This window comes from Uranotaenia lowii, chromosome 3 (genome assembly GCF_029784155.1).
Source record: "Uranotaenia lowii strain MFRU-FL chromosome 3, ASM2978415v1, whole genome shotgun sequence".
NCBI lineage: Eukaryota > Metazoa > Arthropoda > Insecta > Diptera > Culicidae > Uranotaenia > Uranotaenia lowii.
This window is the reverse complement of record NC_073693.1, coordinates 184,567,736-184,575,176: the sequence shown is the minus strand read 5'-3', so window position 1 is coordinate 184,575,176 and position 7,441 is coordinate 184,567,736. Positions and strand designations below refer to the sequence as shown.

General features: G+C 39.1%; 1 long non-coding RNA gene across 1 annotated transcript; it reads right to left on the bottom strand.

Moving 5' to 3' along the window:
• Positions 1 to 355: 355 nt before the first annotated feature.
• LOC129758399 (uncharacterized) lies at positions 356 to 1,698 on the bottom strand. Its single transcript, XR_008739973.1, has 4 exons — positions 1,572 to 1,698; positions 1,177 to 1,494; positions 999 to 1,107; positions 356 to 527 (listed from the first exon to the last, which is right to left on the bottom strand). It is a non-coding gene; the product is annotated as an uncharacterized LOC129758399 (long non-coding RNA).
• Between the last annotated feature and the right edge of the window lie 5,743 nt (positions 1,699 to 7,441).

The window sequence follows — 7,441 nt, the reverse complement described above, 5'->3', positions numbered from 1 at the left end:
AACCTCAGCTACAGGAAGCCACCAGCGTACCCAGATGGAAATTTTTTATAGTGAACCCTAGACGTTCCCCTTCCCTCTCCTAAATTAAATTATAATCTAACAGTTGAGTCGCCGCGACTATTACGGCTCCCCCTTCTACTAACATAGATAAGTTAAGTGAAACACTCGGCAAAATGAAACTTTGTAAGTAAAATGCCTTAATAAACAGACCTTTGATTAAAAAAAAAAAAAAATTTCAACATTAAATATAGATACATAAACATAAAATTTTCTTTTACTTTATAAGTGATGGAACAACACTATTGTATACAAAGCTTGCGAACACTTTACACTCCTACGAGTTTTTTTCCTACCTTTTCATGGCAAATATAGAAATAGGCAGTAGCAGCCTAGATATTAGGCAAAAAATTCAGGGCTATACGGCTGTTCGTCTTGGTTTCCGCAATTTTCATCTCAATCGGCCTCAACATCCAGTACGGATTTGCATCCGCACGCTCTAGCATGGATTGAAGTAGGGATCATGGAATCTGGAAAAAGGTTGAATTGAATCTTTTAGAATAATAATTAATTTGGTTTGTGATAAGGATCTCGACGGGAAAAATAATTTAAGACAATACTGAAAAGCTTTGTATAAGAATAAAACTCCTAAATTTGTATTTCAATATTGAAAGCATTTCGGGCTACTGAGTCCAAGTCTACTTTCAAGGTAGGTTTAAAATTCATATTATTTAATTGATACTGATAAAATTTTATATTCAGAGACTATTTCGATTTAATGATTCATTTAATCAATTCGCAATCAAGGTTTATGTAGAGTAACAAATTTAGCAAGCATATACAAAATTTTCAAGGTAATGGTCAAATATGCATATTTGGCTTCCTTTTTCTCAGGAAAAATAATTATATTTTTCCAGGCATACCTTTGTCAGTAAGAACGATTCAAATTAAGAATTTGAATTTAGGAATTAAGAATTACAATTTACGATTCTCTACCTCACCTGGCCCGATAAAAAAGCTCTTCCTCCTCTGCTCTGAATTAGTACATTGAATAATTTCCAAGCACCTTCAATAGCTTTTCTCCGGCAGCCACTCGGAACAGAAACTATCCTGCGAAGAGAATCAACCACAAGTAGATTAATAATAATTTATATAAAAACATGAAAAAATAATACAAACCAAAACCAATCTTAGCGCCACTAACCGCCTTCCGGACAATCGGCCCTCTGAAGAAGGAAAATAATGAGTCAGGGGGTTTCCGGTTGGCTAAAATACGAAACCGAGGGAAAATATTATTTTAACTTCTTGTTGCTGCTTCCTCTCACTCTGAATGTTTTTTTTCTTCGAAATTCTATATGTATGTACGCCGACGGCTGCTGACCTTTTTCATCTATCTTCCGGATTCTGATAGCCGCCCAAAAACAACCACATTACCTCTCATAACCATATTTATCCAATGGTTTCATCCTTTTTCGGAGATTCCCTTCGAGTTGTGACCTAGAAAAAAAAAACAAAACAAGAATCGTTATTTCCAGACGGCAGAACAAAACAAATTTTTTCTCTTTCAAACTTACCAATTTCCAATGGAAAACGATCTGAAATCAAATGTCCGGCAAACACACAATTAAATTTGAGGCGATTTTAAATATTTAAGCGGTCTATTTACAAAAAGACGCTTTTAATTGTAAACTCATTGCACCGCCATCTAAAAGCTTTTGAAATTCGCTTTGGCATCCCCTTCCAACACAATTCCAACAACAGCAAACTTTTTATACAGAGCATGAATAATCGAGTTTAAGTCCAAGTATGTATATTGGCAACCCAAAACTATCCAAAATTGAATTTGTGATATACAAATTTTGAGCAACAACCGATTAGTTATAATGAAAGTGTAATCGCAATACATTTTATGAATAAGTCAGTTTTTCCGTGTATGGTGTTTTGCATCACACGCCAAGATGCTACTAGTCATATAATGCAACAATCAAAATAATCGATCATGAATGATAAATGAAAAAAAATCTCCTCGAACAGGAATCGAACTCGAGACTTCTGATTACCTCTCCGACATCTTACCAATAGGTCAAACCGTCAGGTCAAACCAGTTTACGGTGATGCTGTAGCTCTATCATTCAGTTGGCTACATCGAGTTGAATTCACTGCTAGATGATACAGCAGAAAACGCTCATCGTGCCCCGATTAATTGGGCTCTGTTCGCCCTGAGTCAACAAATTAAAGTAAAAATGCGTTTTAAAATTGATTTTAGTGAAAAACCAAAAAATTAATGATGGTAAAAATTGAGAAACAATGTATATAGCATGTTGCAGTGCGTACATTATAGATCAAGATGATTCAAAGGTCATAAAAGCTTGTTTCCTGGTGCTTGAAAACACTTTTCGTCACTTGAGAACATAGATGTTTTTGTTTAAATATTTCTGTAAAGATGTGAAAAATTAATACTATAGGGAAGTACAAAAGTATTCTTCATAAAAATTTATTCAAGTAAATGCATACTTTTGTATAAAAGAGAAGTGCTCGTTATAACCCGGGTGCTCGTTATGCCCCGGTGCTCGTTACGCACAGTGCTCATTATGCCCCAGTGCTCATTATGCTCCAGTGCTCATTATGCCCCAGTGCTCATTATACCCCGATGTTTATATGCTCATAATGCCGTTGTTTATATGCTCATTATGCCCCGTTGTTTATATGCTCATTATGCCCCATTGTTTATATGCTCTGCTGTTTATATGAATACCAAGTCCCTACGCATCATTTATTCATCGACTTCAAAGCCGCATACGACACGATCGACCGTAACGAGCTATGGAAAATCATGGACGAGAACGGCTTTTCCGGGAAGCTAATCAGACTGATCAAGGCGACGATGGATGGAACGCAGTGCTGTGTGCGGATTTCGGGTGAATTGTCGAGTTCATTCGAATCGCGCAGGGGGCTTCGACAAGGTGATGGTCTATCCTGCATGATGTTCAACGTGGCGCTGGAAGGTGTTATTCGACGAGCGGTGAGCGAAATGCGGGGCACGATTTTCAACAGATCCAGTCAACTTATCTGCTTTGCCGATGACATTGATATAGTCGGCAGATCATCTGCGGCGGTGGAGGAGATCTGCCGCAAACTGAAACGCGAAGCAGGAAGGATTGGGTTGATGATTAATACGTCCAAGACGAAGTACATGCTGGCCTGCGGATCCGAGACCGACCGAACCCGCTTGTCCAGTAATAACAAGGTCATGATCGACGGCGACGAGCTGGAGATAGTCGAAGACTTTGTCTATCTCGGCTCACTGGTGACCGCAGACAATGACACCAGCCGTGAAATCCGGAGGCGAATTATCAGCGGAAGTCGTGCCTACTATGGACTCCACAAGCAACTGCGGTCGAGAAGACTTTGCCCTCGTACGTGTATATGACGCTTATTAGACCGGTTGTTCTCTACGGGCACGAGACATGGATATTGCTCGAGGAGGACCTGCGTACACTCGGAGTATTCGAGCGACGAGTGTTAAGAACCATCTTTGGCGGCGTACAGGAGAACGGAGTGTGGAGGCGAAGGATGAACCACGAGCTCGCGCGACTCTACGGCGAACCCAGTATCCAGAAGGTGGTGAAAGCTGGCCGGATACGCTGGGCTGGACATGTTGCGAGAATGCCGGACGACTGTCCTGCAAAACAGGTGTTCGCTACGAATCCGGTAGGAACAAGACGAGCGGGGGCGCAACGAGCGAGGTGGTTAGATCAAGTGGAGCGTGATCTGGCAAACGTGGGGTGCCCGAGAAATTGGAGAACGGTTGCTATGAACCGAGTGAATTTTAGGAATTATGTTCGTCAAGTTATGTCGTGAGACGGAATACTATGTAAATAAAAAAATGTTTATATGCTCATTATGCCCCATTGTTTATATGCTCATTATACCCCGTTGTTTATATGCTCATTATGCCCCATTGTTTATATGCTCATTATGCCCCATTGTTTATATGCTCACTATACCCCGTTGTTTATATGCTCATTATGCCCCATTGTTTATATGCTCATTATACCCCATTGTTTATATGCTCATTATACCCCATTGTTTATATACCCATTATGCCCCATTGTTTATATGCTCATTATACCCCATTGTTTATATACCCATTATGCCCCATTGTTTATATGCTCATTATACCCCATTGTTTATATGCTCATTATGCCCCATTGTTTATATGCTCATTATACCCCATTGTTTATATGCTCATAATGCCCCGTTGTTTATATGCTCATTATGCCCCATTGTTTATATGCTCATTATGCCCCATTGTTTATATGCTCATTATACCCCATTGTTTATATGCTCATTATGCCCCATTGTTTATATGCTCATTATACCCCATTGTTTATATGCTCATTATGCCCCATTGTTTATATGCTCATTATGCCCCATTGTTTATATGCTCATTATACCCCATTGTTTATATGCTCATTATGCCCCAGTGTTCATTATGCCCCGATGCCCATTATGCCCCGGTGCTCATTATGCCTCGGTGCTCGTTATGTCATGTCCATGTCATATATATACCATACCCCGTTCGTTTTTGGCAACATGCCCGAACATTGTCATTGTGCCAAAATCGAACGGTTTTTTCTGAAAAGTTTTTCTTTTATTTTTACAAAATAACTATTTTTTTTAACTATTAACGTTATTTTAAGTCAATTTCCGACAATTTTTAGAATTTTTATAGTTGTTTTTCTCATGTTTTTGATGCATTTTACACTATTTTGGTTTTGTTCATAATCTTTGTTTTTTTTGTCAGTTTTGCTGTTTCTAATCGTACTTCATAATTTTTAAGTTATTTCATTACTGTGTGAAAATTTCATGAATAAATATTAACCTAGAGAGAAATGGCAACTTGTCAAAGTTGGAAGTGGGTGCGCAGCTTCACGCGATTTCATTCTTTTTTTAGCGCAACTGTATATATTTCATTGCTGTAAGTTATGAAATTGCTTAAGGCAAATTATGTTTTAACTATTATTTTTATTAACATAGTATTCTGTCTCACGACTTAACTTGATGCACATAATTCCTAAAATTCACTCGGTTCCGACAAAGAAAAGTGAAGTACTAGGTCGTCGGAAGTCTGTTCGTTGGAAGTTTTGTTGCCAGTTCACCAGCGACGTTTCTAAAAAAAATATTTAAATTCAAAATATGTGACTTACATCATTTTTTTGGGTTCAGGTACTAAAAAAAGTCTATTTCCCAACTGGCTGATACTTAAAAAAATAGATAAAATCGTTAAAAAATGCATCTTCGAATTTTTTGCTCAAAGGGCATAATGAGAACCCCCATTGTGGCAGTATAAGCAACATTAATCGGGGCACGATGAGCGTTTCTGCCGTGGAATCTAGCAGGGAATTTCACTCGATGAAGTCAACTGAATAATAAGCTACAGCCTGACTTGTTTCATCTGACGATTTGGCCTATTGGTTAGATGTCGGAGAGGTTATCAGTAGGTTCGAGTTCGATTCATGCTAGGTGATTTTTTTTCATTTACCATTCATGGTCGATGCATTTTACACTAAACGGTGAGGCATAGATCCACCAAACGAAGCAATAAGGCCGGAACAAATTTCAAATCCTTCTTTTGTCACTCGGAGTTGAAACATCGCAAGGGGGGGGGGGGACAATAAAAAATAATGCGAAAAACAAATAAATTGGAATAAATTGCACGAAAACTTGTATGCAACCATATTGCATACTATATCAATGCACAAAACCTATAAATCTAGTAATTTTTTATCGAAAAATTCAATAAAATTAAGAATACAAAAGGTGGAATGACTCCCATCATCCAAAATTTGTTTTTTGGTCTTGTAATCTTTCAGATATTTGATATTTTTTTCGAAATTAACATTAAATACTTCAAACTTTATTTATTTCCCCCCTCAGGGTTTTTGGAAATTTCGAAGGGGGGGGGGGGGGTGACAAAAGAAGAAATTGATATTTGTTCCAGCCTAATTGATAAATGTGAAGCGAGAAAAAATAGCACGTAAATTGTTATGGGCTGGACTGAAATGATCCGGCCAGGATTCCACATTGACAGAGGTCAGAATTTTATTCTATGTTCACCTTCATCGTATGGAACCGAGAGATGTTAAAATCCCAATGTTAGAATATTGTAACGGGTACATGAGACATTTATAATAGTCAGCAATAATCATTCAAATAGATGTGAAACCAATAAATAAATTTAGGCCATTTAAGTACGCTTTAACGAAATTCAACATAAACAAACAGATATCTACCTGTAAACATATTTAGTTAGGTAACATAAAGTTGCCAAAATCACCTATAAGAATACAATAAACAACACGAAAATTAAATCTTGAGCTTCAGTTGAGGCTCCACCCCAACCGATCAATCATTGAAATCATCATTGAAATAGATAGACACGTTTCTGGTTCAAAACATGTGGTTTAAGATGCTGTCCTCCTTTAGATCACCAACCACATTCTTGACTTAATTTTCTTGACTTCGTGATTAGACTTGGTCGTATCGGGTAGTTCCGGTTACGAAGTGAAGCTAGGTTAGATCCGTCAGAGGACATCAGAAGCTCCCAACTCACTTACGTTCAGTGATCGGAAGAGACAGGACTAGTTTAATCAAGAAGTTTGTCAATAGGTAAATTTGTAGTTCGAAGTGTGGTTCCTAGACTATATACCTCAATCTAAACAGACCTCTTTTTATCTAGTCGCAAGGCAGTGGCAATAGGGCAAGATAGAGTAGTGCAGTTCTTAAAGTGCATTTGAGGTAGGTGGATAACCTCATTGGGGTGAGAGGAAACCCTAACCCGTGAAATTTACATTCCTGCTCATGTTCACGCTACATCAACTAAGGGGACGAACTCCTAGTCGGTTGCAGGCCACAAGCGATTCCTACGTCTCTACGGGAATCACCAACGACACCGCTAGCCGGATTTGGAACGGCGTCCCGGATTCGCATGCGCCGTTAGTGGCCGACATCAATCCCGTCGGTTACTGCAGCCACGTTTCGTCCCTATTTCATCGTTGTTCGCCTTTCACCTTTACCAGAGCAACGATACTTGCAACGGTTTTTCCAGCGGGCACTCCACGTAGCTGCCCAATTGCTGAGTGGTTACCGGCCAAGCAAAAATTGGTCTAGCCACCCGTCGTGGCTACCTGCATAGCCCGTCAACCAGCAACCATCGACCGGAAGAGCAACAGGTAGCTTCAAGGAAATAGCTGAACTGGCGAGGTAAGCATTTGCGCCAAAACCCCGCTAAAAAGCTACCGGACCGAGTGAGTACTCATAATAAGCCGTAAGTATGGCTTCATTAGTGATTGCTGTACAGTGCATCACTTTCCCTAGTATACGCAACTCTAGCCGTTTTCGTTGCGCTAGTGGATAGTTAGTCAGTCACGTTATTTTGACG